The sequence below is a fragment of the Podarcis cretensis genome (genome assembly GCF_951804945.1).
Source record: "Podarcis cretensis genome assembly, chromosome: 11".
NCBI lineage: Eukaryota > Metazoa > Chordata > Lepidosauria > Squamata > Lacertidae > Podarcis > Podarcis cretensis.
The window spans coordinates 16,204,370-16,221,968 of record NC_137180.1 but is presented as its reverse complement, the minus strand read 5'-3'; the positions used below and the strand labels follow the sequence as shown (position 1 = coordinate 16,221,968).

The following is a 17,599-nucleotide window of genomic DNA, read 5'->3' as shown; positions in this document are numbered from 1 at the left end:
CTCATCCTCAACCTCACGCCATCCTCTCAGTGTTTCTGTTTTATCTGTGCATGCTAAGAGAGGAGGCATGCCCTCCAGCCCGAACATGGTTGCTGGGGAAACTTCTGGCAAATACTCACAACATTGTGAGCTAATGGCAGGCACCTCCTCGCAATGACCTTAATTAGACCCAGCTCAAATGTTGGCACATGATACAATCATCACCAGCCTCTGCAATCCTCACAGACCTCTACCACCTCACAGTGCATGGATAGAGATCATGTAGAAATGAGAATCTACCATTATTTTTTTTTTTTAAAAAGTAAGCTTTTATCCAACTGCACCATCCCTCTGCAAGCAGAGAGGTGTTGACATGAAGATATATTTAAATATCTAATCTTTCACATGTATTTTGAAGTCGTACAATCTTATGTGGGGATGAGTGATAGGTTTTTAAGACACTGCGGTGGTTAGAGTGTTGGGTTAGGACTGGGCAGACTCAAGTTTGTATCAATACTCAGCCTTGTAGCTCACTGAGTAACCTCGAAGACTTGCCGTCTCTGCCTTAACCCACCTCACTAGGTTGTTGGGAAGATAAATGGCGACTGGGGAGAGTTGCCATCTTCACCTCTTTGTGCTCCTGTATCAGCAACATGGGGCATAAGTGAGTAGTTGCAGCTTTTACTTAAAAAATGGGAAGAGTGTGAGGACTCCTTAACACATTTCATATTTCATTAAATCATAGACTCTTAGAGTTGGAAGGGATCCAACGGTCATCTAGTCCACCCCCTGCAATGCTGGAATCTCAGCTCAAGCATCCATGACAGATGGCCATCCAACCTCTGCTGAAAAACCTCCACGGAAGGAGAGTCCACCATTTCTCATGGGAGTCTGTTCCACTGCCGAACAGCTCTTACTGTCAGAGTTTTTCCAAATGTTTAGTTGGAATTTCTTTTCTTGTAACTTGAAGCCATTGGTTGGAGTCCTACCCTCCAGAGCAGGAGAAAACAAGCTTGCTCCCTCCACCATGTGACAGCCCTTAAGATATTTGAAGGCTATCCTATCTCCTCTCAGTCTCCTCTTCTCCAGGCTCAACATACCCAGCTCCTTCAACCGTTCCTCATAAGGCTTAGTTTCAAGACCCTTGATCATCTTGGCTGCCCTCCTCTGCACACGTTCTAGCATCCTTCCTAAATCATGGTGCCCAGAATAGAACACAGTATTCCAGGTGTGGTCTAAGGCAGAATAGAGCGTTACTAATACTTCCCTTGATCTGGACACTATACTTTGTTGATGCAACCTAGAATAGCATTAGCTTTTTTGCTGCTTTTTTGCTGCTGTTGACTCATGTTCAGCTTGTGGTCCACCAAGACCTCTAGATCCTTTTCACATGTACTGCTAATGACCGCTCCCCGCCTAAAACGGGGGGGGGGGCCGCCCTTTGCGTGGACGCGTGCAGCCCCTAAATCTGGAGCGGCTCCAACAGCATAGGCTTGGCTTTGCCTTCCCTCAGGTGGGATACCTGGAGGTCTCTGCCTACCTCAGTCAGTTGTCCAATCCCACCTGGGGGAAGCGTTGCCAAGGAGACCAGGCCAGGTAGGGGAGGGATTACCTGCCCACACAATAGAGGGAGGATCTTACCTGGGAATCCTCACTTGGCTCCAGAGCTTCTCCCACCCTACCCACCCTCAGTTAATGTCTTATTTTGCAGGTTAACTTTTCTTCACAGGTTTCGCAGGTTAACTTTTCTTCACAGGTATGTGGGCACTGCTACGATAAGGTCGCTGTTAAAGGGCCAGAAAGGAATTTCCCTGCATTGGCAGGTTTCGCCTTTCCCGTAGCAAAACGTCACAACTTTGGCGGTATCAGGCCTTGGGCGGAATCCTTTAGTCCATCTTCCTCTTTGCGGCGGCGATACCAGGGTTCCCCGTTAAAGGGGTTTCTGAAGGGAGGCTTTGACCGTACGCCAAAAGGTCGTCATTGCTCTCCCCTGCGGCGGTGGCATAACGGGGGGGGGGGGCTATCTCTGCTTGAACATATGTTCTCCAGAGCTGGCCCATCCCCCCCCCTACACTGGATAACCCTGATGCTCCCTAGGTCCCCGGCTGGGGACTGGGGAGGGAGAACGCCCAATGCCTGAGCCAAGGTCTACCCACATTTGAAATTTAATAAAGTTGTGGCCAATTTAATCCCATAGCACGTTGTCTTGAGTCGTTATTCCACATGACGGGGGGGGGGCCACTCGGGATCTGGGGACTCCACACAATAAGCCAGGTGTCCCCCATCCTATATTTGTGCATCTGGTTCTTCCTGCCTAAGTGCAGAACCTTACATTTGTCTCTACTGAAATTCATTTTGTTAGCTTGCGCCCAATCTGTTAAGGTCATTTTGAATTCTGATTCTGTCTTCTGCGGCATTAGCTACCCCTCCCAGTTTGGTGTCGTCTGCAAACTGGATGCCATCACTTTAGGTAGTGAATCCTAGGGTTGAACAGATGTGTGTGTGATACATGATTGAATCATACATGCTGCATTCAAATTTCAAAAAGCTGCAGTATTACAAGCCAACAAAGTTCTTATCAGCCTGTGGAGGATTTGGCCAGGGAGATGAAATGGAAGAATGTTGTGCCAAATCCTTTTCTCCCTCCCCGTCTTCTTTTTATGGTCACTCTTGCAAAAAATAAATATTTGTTTTCCTTATTGGATCCTTCCTGCTGAACCTTCTGCTGCAGCCTCCAAGCATCCAGGCTTAATGGAGTGAAGCTTGCATACGTTCAGAGCACTCAGCCGCAAATTCTGTCTGAAACAAGCAGATTATTATATTTTGCTTAAGACAAATGTTAAGATTTGCATTAGTCACAGGCAGACAAACAGCTATTTGTCCAAGCTCCAATAAAAGAGGATGCCACTATAGCAAATAAATGTAGGGGAAACACATATTCAAATTCTTAAGAGGCCATTGTTTGTGAACCAATTAATTTGCACCTAGCTAATTAATTCCCAAGGCTCAATTGAACTACCATCACCAAGAGTAAACAAGCAACATGCAGGGCTATGAATCAGTCTGAGTTACCACAGAGAGCTGATTTCTAGTTCCGGTTGTGGATCAGACTGTTGGCACAGTGGCGTTTTTAGCTCATTTCTCCGCCTCCCCTCCAGCTAACATGTTTGCCAATCTGGTTCATGCAGCTTGTGTTTGCAATTCTGTGCAGTTTCAGAAAGGATGTGTGTGTGACTTCTGGTCTCGGCATGCTACTCCAATTGCTTTGAGATCATACTTAAGCTCTCGGGACTTCAGATTGTTCATGTGTAATACTGGAATAATGCCTACCTCCCCGGAAATTTTTGCAAAGCTTCATTAGTGAGTCTGCAAGGTGAAAGCCTCTTTGCTGAACTTGGGTCCAGTGATTCATAATCTCTCTCCCCAAATCTCAAAATGCAGTTAAGGAAAGTTAAGTGGGAGAGGAGCTGCAGGTGGTTAGTCAGGTTTCTATACTCCTTACTGACACCCCTTAAATCAGATCTCTCCCCCCCCCTTCTGCCACTTTCTACATTACTAAGATATTAAACTCAGATATGTCTTGCCTTTGTGCTGGAAAGCCAAAATGCAAAGCAAAATCACATGCGTAAGTGACGGGAAAATGACACAATGGAGCCTTATCACTGTAGGAAGGATGGGAAAAGGTGAAAGCAAGAAAGCTTTTGCAGACCTCATTAGGTGCACCAAAATGTAATTATAACGTGAAAGGCTTTCCTCATCTTATTTTTAATTCTTAAAATAATTTACTGGAAGAAATACATACATTTTGCTCAGGGCCTTTCCAGGTGGTTATTTTTTTGCTCAGTAAATGTTACAAATTTGTTACCTGGTGTTCAGACTCTTCATGTAACATTGCGGTGCCAAATTTGTATAAACTGACCTGCAGAGATTGGGAACTGGCTGATGGCAGGTTTGCTTTGACCCTGCACTTGGAGTTTGATGCTTGGAGTCCATGGGTGTGTTCAGATGTGGGGAATATTATGTTAGTCTTCCAGATTATAATGCTAGTGCTTCTGTCCTGTTTTCTAATGTTTCTTTCATGCGGCAGTACTTGCTGTGTCGCGGGTTTTGTTTGGGCTGATATGCCAGCACGCCGCACTAAATTCCATTCACACAACAACTAATGCCATCAGACAACGTTTTGCGCACGCATGCTTCTGTTCCACCAGGATTGTCTCATCAAAATGGCAAGGAAGAACTGTGTGCCAGTATTCTGCCCTAAATTTCACCACTTTGCTACTGCAATTTTCCAGGTTGTAAAGGTAAAGGTAAAGGGACCCCTGACCATTAGGTCCAGCCATGGCCGACTCTGGGGTTGCGGCGCTCATCTCACTTTACTGGCCGAGGGAGACGGCGTACAGCTTCCGGGTCATGTGGCCAGCATGACTAAGCCGCTTTTGGTGAACCAGAGCAGCACACGGAAACGTCGTTTACCTTCCCGCCGGAGTGGTACCTATTTATCTACTTGCACTTTAACATGCTTTCAAACTGCTAGGTTGGCAGGAGCAGGGACCGAGCAATGGGAGCTCACCCCATCGCAGGGATTCGAACTGCCAACCTTCTGATCAGCAAGTCCTAGGCTCTGTGGTTTAACCCACAGCACCACCCACGTCCCTTTCCAGGTTGAGGGGACTACAAAAGGATTCCCTGCCGCCACAGCCCCACAAAATCCAATAACATGAAAATGAGTGCTAAAAATGCAGTATATTCCATTAGTTTCCTAAAAGTGGCATGGACATTGTGTGAATCTCAAATACAATGCTGAAATTAACGGTTAGGGAAACAGCAGGGAACTGGAATAAAATATGCGTATCTTCCTAGCTAAATAAGGAATCTTGCACACAAATGGCTTCCACACTGACTTCTCCCTTCCTACCTGATCACTAGCCAATCAGCACATGTGCTGTCCTGCAAACTCTGAATATCTCTGATAAATTATTGGGCATGGGGAGCAGATGATTTTGTCATCCTTTTCATCCATACCTGTTGAACAATTACTGGTTTATATGCAGAGCTGGGATCTCATACTGCTCAGTAATTTGATTTCTCCTCAATATAGTCATAACAAAATTAAACATTATGACTTTTTATTTTAGTAGTGTTAGAGATATGTATTTGAAATTAAACACTAATAAAAATTTAACAGTTCATTCTGAGACAAAAAGGGACAAAGTATTTTTAGCTACCTATTGATCTTTTCCCATAGTACAAGAGGCTACAGGACAGAATGTTTGGAACAGAGTTGAGGGTCAATAGAAAGCCCTTAAACCATGTTAAGCCTCTAGTGTTTTGGACGGGTCCCATTAATAACAGTAGGCTAAGCATCTGAGAGCTTGTTCACATGACACTATTGGCACTGAGAATATCAGGCCTGAGTTTTAGCGCCTCGGCTACTTACAACACAATGCTCAATCCTGGTTTAGTGTGCTAGCATAAAGCTTCATGAGTTTTATTTGTCTGCTTCTATAGTGGCATCAGTGTACCTGGCATTTTGGAGAGTACAAGAGCATAGGTCTCTTTTCTTCATAGCTAACAATCAAAACAGTAAAAATATACTATCATTTATAAGTATACAGTAGAACCTCAGTTGTTGAACGTAATCTGTTCCGGAAGACCGTTTGACTTCCGAAATGTTCGACAACCAAGGCGCAAAGGGCTGTCAGCAATTTCCACTGAGAAAATTGAAAAACACTCAGCGGAAGCCGTTTGACTTCCATGGCGCGTTTGAAAACAGAAGCATTTACTTCCGGGTTTTTGGCATTCGGGTTCTGAAACATTCGGCTTCTGAGACATTCAAAAACTGAGGTTCCGCTGTACATGTAAAACATATAAAGGTATGCTTGAGTGATTGCACAGTAAACGTAGGTTCTGTTAAGTTGTGGGTGAACATATCAGATGACACAGCAATTCTTCAGACAGCTCTTGTTTATTCACAGGCCAGAACAGAACTGAACTGAAGGGTTCAGCCAACCTGCTTATATAGAGCTCAACTACAAAGCAACAGTAACAACTTTCTGTAACTATCCAATCACTGAACGTCACTTTCAATTCCTTATTTGCATATGTGGACCTGAGTGAAAACTATCTACAGTATCCCCCTGCTGGCCCAGGGTGAGAACTTCAGTACATAACAGGTTCGGTCAGGATAACACAATCCAGCATCCAGTTTAGTATATATACAACTCAACCCACAATCTCACTCTATTTGTGTTGTTAGATCCTGCGCCAGAGGCATGTCTATCTCTGTACTTCCTTCTTTCTACAGTCAAGATTTATTTTAAGCTTAAGCCACCCTAAGCAAATATATTTACCCTAAGCAAGCCATCACTGTCAAATATCACACCAATGGGTGCAATGGAACTTCCTCTTCCTATCTTCCCCCCTCCAATAGCCTCCCACCCCCCAGTTTTTCTGGAGGCTGCCCTAGCCCTCCTCTAGAGAAGATTGGGGGGGGGCATGCAAGTAATGCAAGAGGAAGGAGAAGCAGGGAAACTCCCCTTTCTTTGAGCAGGATTCTGTTGTGCAAGCAGACCTTCAACGACACTGAAAAGCTTAACTGAGGAGCTTAACCCTGAAATGTGATTTTTTTTGTTCTTCTTAGCAGTTGTGAAATAGGATGCACCAGGGCTACACCTCCCCAGTCCAAGACTGCATGCACAAAGATACGGAGATTATTTTGTAAGCTTTATAGAAACTCTTTTTTAAAAAAATAGGGGGAAGTTACACTCAAGGGGAAGTTGAGGAGACCTCTCCCCCCCCCAAAGATTAGGTTTGTAAACACAAAAGTTGCAGAATCCAAATGTTTACTCTGCACAGCTGCTTGTACTGGTGTTGACTGATTTGACCAACACAACAATGTGTTGGCAGCATCCCTCAAGCTAATGCCACAATTCCTACATTATTACTCCCACATGCCATATTATTAGCAAATACTTTTTAAAATACTCATAAAATACTCCTTCCCATCAGAGACAAAGGCCCAGCCTTTACCTGATGTGTTATGTATAGGGTATTGTTTTGTTTTGTTTTTTGCATACTTCCCTATTCAAACACTATGGGACCTCTTACCCATGTTAATGAAGAAGAAGAAGAGTTTGGATTTGATCACTACCCTAAGGAGTCTCAAAGTGGCTAACAATCTCCTTTCCCTTCCTCCCCCACAACAAACATTCTGTGAGGTGAGTGAAGCTGAGAGACTTCAGAGAAGTGTGACTAGCCCAAGGTCACACAGCAGCTGCATGTGGAGGACCAGTGAAGCGAACCCAGTTCACCAGATTACGAGTCCAACCGCTCTGAACCACTACACAACAGTTTGATATCAGATCCACACAAAAAAATGGACATTTGCAACTGTGAAAGTTGATCAGATGTTAACATGTGGTTTATAGTTTATTTCAGGAAAAAATAGGAAGCCTATCTGAAAACCTAGCGCAGCATCAAATTCATTCATTGTGTTAGATTTGCACTTGCACAATGGAAAGTTCCCTTTCTTGTCTCCCATCCCCGCCCCGGTCCATGCCCCATGTCACCCCCAGAAGTGCTTCAAAGATTTGGAACCCCTAGAGTAAATTTAGTGGTGTTGTGGGCAAAAGAGAGGGTGATAATGTTGCAGACAGTTCATGCAGTACTACTTTGGATAATCATTGGCAACTGAGTCAGCTAAGTATCTTGACTCTTAATTATCAGTACGCCTTTTGTCCCAATGGTTGCATTAAAATTAAATGTAGATGAGAACTGTTCTTCTTTGTTGGTTTTATTTGACTGTGAAACTCATGAAATTGCATATCTCAATGTCTAAAGAGCAGATCTTGGACATCATATATGAAATGATAGTCTTCTGGCAGAGGGGGTAGTATTTAAAATTCTCAAACACCATATAAATGGAAGAGAATTTGGAACAATATAATTATTTCTAAGCTGCATGCATACGTACTTAATGAGTGGATTTAAACATAATCACCCCTTCCGACGACTTATATAGCAATTAAGAAATGTTAGCAATTTGCCAGGATTTAGCAGAATTTCTAAATTGCTACTCCTCGAATTTTATCCTTCCTTGCTGTAAACTCATTGGTTGCTGAGAGACACAATGATGAGCTGTCAGTCTCATTGTTTTGTAACACATTTTGTTACGGCTGATCTATGATGAAATCATGCTACAGTACCTTTAAAAAATATAGCTATTGCCCGAGAAGCATGATAAAAATGTGACTTCAGCATAGCAGAGAGGTATTCTTTAAAACCAAACAAACATCTACACAATTCCTCCAATGTAATCCCTTTAAAATGTCATTTCAGTGCTGGGGTGACTGATCTTTCCACATTCTTAAGCTGACCAAATGACGGTCCATCATTTATCTTTAAAAGTTAAGGGTGGGGGGAGTAGATTCATTCAGAGTGTTTCCCCGCCCCCTCCTGGCAGTTATCTCAAGGAGAAAATCTCTCAGCCAGACAGTAAATCTCCTGTTTTCATTCTCTGTGGCTAAAAGCTCATAATTTAGCATTTCACTGTCTGGCTGGCACGTGGATATTTGGTATCTCATGATTATTGTTTTTAAAACTGTACTATAAAGTTACATATTTTAGCCATTATAAAGATTTCAGACTTTTCTTCTACCTTTCAAGAAATGAAATCATTGCATTTCGGCTGTTACGAATTACAGGAAAATAAAAATCAAAAACATTAAAATTATATCAAAACTGGTAAATGCATCAAATTAAGTTGTGAGCTTCTGCCAGAGGTCAACAGCACACATCTATCGAGTATATGATGAGTAGACTGATGTTTGGCATTGATGTAAGAATTTGGAGCTCAGTATGCTCACAAATGCTTTGAGCAATGAGTAAGGGGATGATGATAAAGGCCCAGCCTGGAGTTCATAAATGCTTAATATCAGCACACTAACTGTGTGCAGATGTTCAGTTTAGCTCATGCATCTCAGCTTCCGTTTGCCCAGAAGACCCTCACATGCTCAAAAGTGCAGAGGTGTTTATCTACAACCCATACAATAAATGGTCTAGGGCAGAGGTGAGGAACATTTTTCACCCCCTGGGAGCCACATTCCCACCTGGAGAATGTTCCAAGGGCCACATGGGAGTGGTGGCTGAGCCCCGAGGCAAATGTGGACAGAATAATGCCTTTGAGCTGGCTACAGTCCAGCCATGCAAAAGCCAGTGGTTTCTACGCACAAATCTTACCATCTTATGCAAGCAAGATTTCCAGCGAGGCAAACGGACTTTGAGAAGCAGGGGACAACACTGGTGAAGGGTGTGCCAGCATAAAGGGTATGCATCCCAAGGAAGAGGCACGACCCAGGTAGAGTTTCAAGTACAGTGGTACTTCGGTTCCTGTTTACGAACGATTCAGTTTACGAACTCCGCAAAACCGGAAGTAGTGTCCTGGTTTGCGAACTTTACCTCAGTCTAAGAATGGAATCCGAATGGTGGAAGGGCACCGGTGGCGGGAGGCCTCATTAGGAAAAGCGCACCTCAGTTTAAGAACAGTTTCGGTTTAAGAATGGACTTCCAGAGTGGATTAAGTTTGTAAACCAAGGTACCACTGTATTTAGAGAGGTCTAAAGGACTGCATCCCCTTATAGTCTGAGATTCCTTACTCCTGATTTAGGGCATAGAAGATAGATTAGATAGATAGATAGATAGATAGATAGATAGATAGATAGATGTGTGTGAGAGAGAGAGACAATAGACAGATAGCTATAGGGTATATATATATAGGGACGCTGGTGGCGCTGTGTCTAAACCACTGAGCCTCTTGGGCTTGCCAATCGGAAGGTTGGCGGTCTGAATCCCCGTGACGGGGTGAGCTCCCGTTACTCTGTCCCAGCTCCTGCCAACCTAGCAGTTCAAAAGCATGACAGTGCAAGTAGATAAATAGGTACCGCTGTGACGGGAAGGTAAACAGCATTTCTGTGCACTCTGGCTCCTGTCACGGTGTCCCATTGTGCCAGAAGTTACTGTTAGGTCCATCATGAGATGTCTGCCAGCTTCCAACCATAGATACCAGCAGCCTTCAAGCAAGCAAACTTGCCTTATTATCACTCCCTAGCATTCCACTGCCAGAGGATTGCCTCCTTCCATTCACCAGTTTGCCTCCTCCAAGTGAAAGAAACCTGGGCAGTGCTGAATGTCACCTCCATTGCCACGTGTGTCCGGCTGGAAACAGAAAAGGGCTTTCCTCTTGGCCTGGCCTTATATCCACTCAGTTGCCAGGTGCTTTTGTGACATCACAAGAAACCCACAGCCAATGGCAACAGCTGGGGAGGCATCGTCTTCATTGCTTTGAGCCTCACAATGGCGGGTGGACCTATCAGTGATTGTGTGCTTGTTTATTCGGGACATGGGTGGAGCTGTGATCTAAACCACTGAGCCTCTTGGGCTTGCTGATCAGAAGGTCAGTGGTTTGAATCCCCGCGATGGGGTGAGCTCCCATTGCTTGGTCCCAGCTTCTGCCAACCTAGCAGTTCAAAAGCATGCCAGTGCAAGTAGATAAATAGGTACTGCTGAGGCGGGAAGGTAGACAGTGTTTCTGTGTGTTCTGGTTTCCATCATGGTGTTCCATTGCGCCAGAAGCAATTTAGTCCTGCTGGCCACAAGACCCGGAAAACTGTTTGCTGACAAATGCTGGCTCCCTCGATCTGAAAGTGAGATGAGCGCCGCAACCCCATAGTTGCTTTTGACTGAACTTAACCGTCCAGGGGTCCTTTACCTTTACCTTTTACTCCTGATATAGGGTATATATAGATATAGGTCCTGGTACAAGTGAAAATTTGAAGAAAGCCAACTGGCACAAATCTGATTTCTCCATGCATTCATAACCTCCATGGAATGTATGCACTCTTGTTACAATTCATCTGGCAAACACAGCAATTCTATCTTCTGTGTTTCCTGTGTTTATAATGACTCCATCAGTAGACTTCAAATGGCATGAGATTGAGGGAGTACGGTTTTTGGGTGGATGGGTGGGAATAGGTTAGTTTGTATGAATTGTTAAGATCTATGTGGCAAGAGGGACGTGGGTGGCGCTGTGGGTTAAACCACAGAGCCTAGTTCTTGCCGATCAGAAGGTCAGTGGTTCGAATCCCCACAATGAGGTGAGCTCCCATTGCTCAGTCCCTGCTCCTGCCCACCTAGCCGTTTGAAAGCACGTCAAAGTGCAAGTAGATAAATAGGTACCGCTCTGGCAGGAAGGTAAACGGCATTTCAGTGCGCTGCTCTGGTTCGCCAGAAGCGGCTTAGTCATGCTGGTTACAAGGACCGGAAACTGTACGCCGGCTCACTCGGCCAATAAAGCAAGATGAGCGCCGCAACCCCAGAGTCGGTCACGACTGGACCTAATGGTCAGGGGTCCCTTTACCTTATGTGGCAAGAAACAGACAACTATCTTCAGCAAGACCACCCTTATATATTTTGATTCAGTTTCAAACAGTAACAAGTCTTCTTCTCACCAGATAATTTGTATTGCATCCCCTCGTGTGGCTCTGAGGCTCAGTGACCAGACTTCACTGATACATCTTCATCTCCCCATTCTCTCTGCTAGGCATGGAAGGATCTGTCAATTTCTGTTTTCCTGGTTTCCAGTCTTTCCAATCTAAAATTCCGCTCTTCACATTTTGCAGAAAGTTGTAATTAAAAAAAAAAAAAAACTTGTGAAAACCACCAGTGTTTTAGTGTGAATTTCTCCCAATAAGCACATTTTTATATGCAGTTTTGGCAAATGTACACATTTCTGCTAGCAAATCTCCCTAATGTAATGCATTTTTGTATGTTATTTTTCATGAATGACTTCATTTTTATGCACACACTCTCCTCATTTTTGTAAACATTGGTTGGGGAACTGCACAGGAAAATTCAGATAAATGTGAATTTCAAAGGATTGCTGTGTTTTGGTTTGCATATTATTTCAGAAGGTGTGAATTTGGTAGATTCAATTTTAAATACCTTCCCAACTGACTTTCTCCTCCAACCCTACTCTCAGCCCAGTCTTTCTGCTCCCATGTTGACTGTATCTTTCTGGCAGCTTTCCATCCTTTCGTTTCAGAGATTTTACAAACTCGAAAGGCAAGGGGTGAGGAACTAAGATACTCAGATGCAACGGAAGACTATCAGATCCCCTGTACTTTTAATTAAGTATATAGAAGGTGAAGCTGTAGCACATTTAGTGTTTTTATCCTTGCATTACCCTTCATCTCAAGGGTTCCAGCATCTGCTTGAAAAATAAAATCCATTGTTTCACATTGCCATAATATTTGTGTTCAATATATTTACCTAGACAGAGAAGAGCTTTGTTGTTTGGCATCAAATTATCTCCCCTTGGCATTAACTCACTTAGAGTTTCATTGCTGTTTACACAGCGTTATTTTATAACCTTCCGTTAAATCTGCTTTTTGTTTGCCACTCGCCTTTGGGCTTGTTTATTTCCTCATGAAGTCTCCTGTTGAAGGGTTCCCAAGCACTGTTTGTTTTGTCAAGACAAAGGAACATTGAATAGGACCTGGCATAGCATATAGCTTGAGGGACGGAGCCTGCAAATCATGAAGCCCCTGGTTTGAATCCTGCCTCTGCTAGAAGAATTCTTTGTGTCTGCAGTCCTAAACAAATTTGCCAGTTAAGTCCTACCGAGAGCAGTGGGATATCCTTCCAAAATTAATGTAAACTGGAGGGTTTTATGATTAAATGAAATAAATAAATAAATAAATAAATATGCATAGCTGTGGATTGTATGTTCTCTTGGGCTAGCCAGTCTCAACCGTAGACCTACTCATTCACAACATAACTCCATCTAATGGCTTCCATTATACTGGTAGGCCCAATTCATGGTTCAGGTTCTGACGCAGAAAGCCCTGTATGACTTGTGACCCAAACAGTTGAAAGAGCATCTTCCCAAGTCCCTTCCCACCCAGGTTTTGAGATCTATAGGGGATGCCCTGCTTGTTGTGTCTCCTAGGAACATGATTGGGGAGGGGCACTAGAAGAAGCATGACCTTATCAGTGACCATCTATGGAACTCCCTACCAGTACAGATTTCATCCCCCCCCCCCATGTTACGTTCATTCAGATCGCAGCTTAAGAACCATTTATTTTTGCAGGAGACCCTATAAACGTCTCTCTTTTCCAAAGACAGTCCCAGATTCACAGAAGCTGTCCCGGTGACTGATTTGATTCTGGAATGTACCACTTTTCCTTAAGATGTTCCTATCATCGCCAGAGAAACGTTGGGGCCTATCGAGTTATGCAACCCTCAAGCCAAGGAGATAAGCACTTATACAACCTTTAGAAGGCATCTGAAAGCAGCTCTGTATAGAAAAGTTTTTAAAAAATATTTACTACTTTATTCTTACTTTTATATGCAGAGTGGCTGAAGCAACCCACTCAAATGGGCAGGGTATCCGTAATAAAATGATGATGATGGAATACGATGTTCCTATTTTCATCAGAGAAATGTTGGAGAGTACATAGCAGGAGTGGTTCTTGTCTAATTTGTCTAAAATACTCTCTGTTCCAGTGTCTTAAATACCACTTAATGTTGCATGCAGTTATTATTGTATGTTATTGTAAATTGTGGTTTCAATTTTGTTTTTGCTCTGTATTATGAAGGTTGGAGTTCCCCCAAGCCTACTTGTCAGGGAACTGCCATCGGAGCCAGGAGTGGAGGTAAGGAGCCCCAGCGATGCAGGAGAAGGGCCCAGCAGGGAGAGAGGGAACACTTCCTCTGAGGAAGGAAATCGGCGTGACACCAGGAAGAAAGGGGAGCCTGGGAGGACTTCAGAGAGAGGGCTCCAAGACTCTTCCACAGAGACCAGCGGGGAGAGCACAGGACCTCCGCTGGCCACACCCACTCTGCGCAGAAAGCTTCCGCGCAGGGAGGCTAGGCGGAGACTTGGTGTCAAAGAGCTTTTATGCTGGAAGAAGTTCAGGAAACGCCCACTGACGGATTCTGCCAGTGACTGACACAGCCACGGAGTAAGGGCTGTCCAGCCAGGGAAAGGTTTAGCCAGACAACGTTGCCTAGAGCAGCGGCCACTTTTGCACGAGCAACCCCAATTCCCATTACACTACTGATACCCGCTTCTTGGGCAATGGACTGTTGACATTTTGGCTACATAAGTGGCAGCACTCATAGCCTAAAGATTTGAAATATAATAAAGGATTCTAAAGAATAAATATTGTTTTTTTAAATGTTTTATTAAATTTTCCAACATACATTTATAGTATCCAATCTAAATTTATTACATATTTTCTCTTTTAGACTTCCTTCAACCTCTCTGACAATCATCCATTATTCAATTTTTTTAAATACGCATTTCCTAATTTTATATTGCATTTTATAAACCTTCACACACTTAGTTTTCATCAATACAATAGTCCTCTATCATTTACAGAACTTCTTGAAATCCCACTAGCGTTATTTGCTCATCACATACACATTTCAGATAGTCTGAAAATTTTCCCCGGTCTTCAATGAACTTTTGATCTCGTATATATCTGATCTTTCCTGTTAGTTTGTTTGTTTGTTAGCTTGTTAGAATAAATATTGTTTGCCTTCATTTACACATTTTATTTTAGTTAGTTTGTTTGTTAGTTTGTTAGAATAAATATTGTTTGCCTTCATTTACACATTTTTCACGATGGTGCCTAAATCTAAGTATCCAAGGGCCAATCAAAATTGCACTCTAGAAAAGTGTAACCAACTATTAGTGCCATCATTAGAAGCAGAAAGCATTAATAAAAAATTAAAAATGCACATTTCTAATTGATCTCAGGTCTCTCTATATTTACTGTTGGTGTTACCCAAGTAAATCATACTCAGAATATACCCATAGTGGATATCACACAGTGAGAGAAACTGAGCCCCTGCCATCTTCCAGCTGATTTTGAAGAAAATAGATAATTTCAACAGCTTGGCTCATCAATACAAACAGTTGCTTGTTACAAGGAATTGATTTTGACTTTGCTTAGAAGGAAGGTGGGATGCGGGTGGTGCTGTGGGTAAAACCTCAGCGCCTAGGACTTGCCGATCGAAAGGTCGGCGGTTCAAATCCCCACGGCGGGGTGCGCTCCCGTCGTTCGGTCCCAGCGCCTGCCAACCTAGCAGTTCGAAAGCACCCCCGGGTGCAAGTAGATAAATAGGGACCGCTTACCAGCGGGAAGGTAAACGGCGTTCCGTGTGCTGCGCTGGCTCGCCAGATGCAGCTTGTCACGCTGGCCACGTGACCCGGAAGTGTCTGCGGACAGCACTGGCTCCCGGCCTCTAGAGTGAGATGAGCACACAACCCCAGAGTCTGGCAAGACTGGCCTGTACGGGCAGGGGTACCTTTACCTTTACCTTTAGAAGGAAGGTATAGCATTCTTTTCCTTGACCAATCACTGTTATTTTTTTTTTACTCATTTGCTAGTTCCTTTTTAGGAAAGTGAGAATTTTGGGTTTGATGCTTTGGGGTAACTGATTCAGTGTGCCAGCAATAGTCACTTACCCAGATATAAATTATACACCAGAAGCACTTGTTAAAGGCTTTAATCAAACATCTGTAATACTGCATAAAATTAACACCTTCCTCATATTTAGGCTGTCAGGCTGAAGGCAAAAATCAGAGATAAATGTAGGATGCATTAGATCAGATTCTCGCCTGACTGACACCACGCATAATTCCAATGATTTCTTTCAACACATGCAAATATGCAAATAAGCACAGGAAGCTTTTGCTTTCCTGGTTTTTGAAAATCATTCTCATCTATCTGAATCTAAGCAGTAGTGATCTGGAAATTCTTAATTTACGTTGGATCATTTTGAAATTCAGAAATGTAGGAGAACAATATTTAAGGGTTAGTCAGTCTTGTCAATTATAGCTTCAGATGGTTGCCAGAGTACTTTTCCTAGGGATGCAGGTGGCATTGTGGTCTAAACCACCAAGCCTCTTGGGCTTGCCAATCAGAAGGTCGGCGGTTCTAATCCCCGCAATGGGGTGAGCTCCTGTTGCTCTGTCCCAGCTCCTGCCAACCTAGCAGTTCGAAAGCACGCCAGTGGAAGTAGATAAATAGGTACTGCTGTGGCAGGAAGGTAAAAAGCATTTCCATGCACTCCGGTTTCCATCACAGTGTCCCGTTGTGCCAGAAGCAGTTTAGTCATGCTGGCCACATGACCCGGAAAGCTTTCTGTGGACAAACACTGGCTCCCTCGGCCTGAAAGCGAGATGAGCGCCGCAACCCCATAGTCGCCTTTGACTGTACTTAACCATCCAAAGGTTCTTTACCCTTTACCTTACTTTTCCTAGACTAAAACTGAATGCAGGGAGAGATCTATGCAAAATTTCCTAGCCACATCACTCGTTCCTCTCTTCCGTGTGGTCAAGGTCAAAAGATTGTGGCAGCCTATGACACCTTGTGGTGTTGCACTCTTTTCCATTTAGAGCAAGAGTGGGGGACCACTGGACCTCCAACTGTTGATGGAATACAACTTCCATCATCCCTGATCATCTATAGTGCTGGCTGGGACTTGCTGTGTCCAACTACATCTAGAGGGCCACAGAGCAGCCAATATGGCCAGACCTTAATTTTTGTCCCAGAAGTAAAATGACAAGAAGTCCCCTTCCATCTCTTCTTATTGACAAGGGGCAGAATTAATAATAAAGCTCTTCTGAAACATGAAATGAAGAAGGATACCCTCCTAACTGGGATTCTGGTGGCGGGTGCTCATTAGGACTTGAGAGGCAGAAGGAAGAGAAGGAAGAGAGTGAACACTGTTGTGTGACATTTATTATTATTATTATTATTATTATTATTATTATTATTATTAGTTTTACATGCTGCCTAAAGGTGATAGCCTCCCACAGTTTGGTCAAACTCATGTTCGTAGCTTTGAGAACACTGTCCAGCCATCTCATCCTCTGTCGTCCCCTTCTCCTTGTGCCCTCAATCATCACCTTGCCAACAAAGGTCCATATAGTTAAAGCCATGGTTTTCCCAGTAGTGATATATGGAAGTGAGAGCTAGACCATAAAGAAGGGTGATCGCCGAAGAATTGATGCTTTTGAATTATGGTGCTGGAGGAGACTCTTGAGAGTCCCATGGACTGCAAGAAGATCAAACCTATCCATTCTTAAGGAAACCAGTCCTGAGTGCTCACTGGAAGGACAGATTGTGAAGCTGAGGCTCCAATACTTTGGCCACCACATGAGAAGAGAAGACTCCCTGGAAAAGACCCCGATGTTGGGAAAGACTGAGGGCACAAGGAGAAGGGGACGACAGAGGACGAGATGGTTGGACAGTGTTCTCGAAGCTAAGAACATGAGTTTGACCAAACTGGGAGGCAGTGGAAGACAGGCGTGCCTGGCGTGCTCTGGTCCATGGGGTCATGAAGTGTCGGACACGACTAAACGACTAAACAACAACAACAACAACAAAGGTGATAGCAACAGATCCCTTGGGGTTGGGCTGGTGGAATGAGGAGAAGCCATTTGTGGTGTGATCCTATTCATATCCAAAAGTTAAGCCCTATTGAGCTCAATGGGATTTACCTCAAGTAAGTGCTTAAAGTAGAGGAGGGGATCCATTTTTAGTCTGTGGG

At 43.8% G+C, this 17,599-nt stretch overlaps 1 long non-coding RNA gene across 1 annotated transcript in view; it reads left to right on the top strand.

The window, feature by feature from the left end:
- Window positions 1–16,246, top strand: part of LOC307226898 — an 84,789-nt gene extending 68,543 nt beyond the window's left edge. The window contains exon 3 of the long non-coding RNA XR_013843670.1: window positions 16,132–16,246. This is a non-coding gene — a long non-coding RNA (uncharacterized lncRNA). The remainder of the gene's footprint in view (window positions 1–16,131) is intronic.
- The last annotated feature ends 1,353 nt before the right edge of the window (window positions 16,247–17,599 follow it).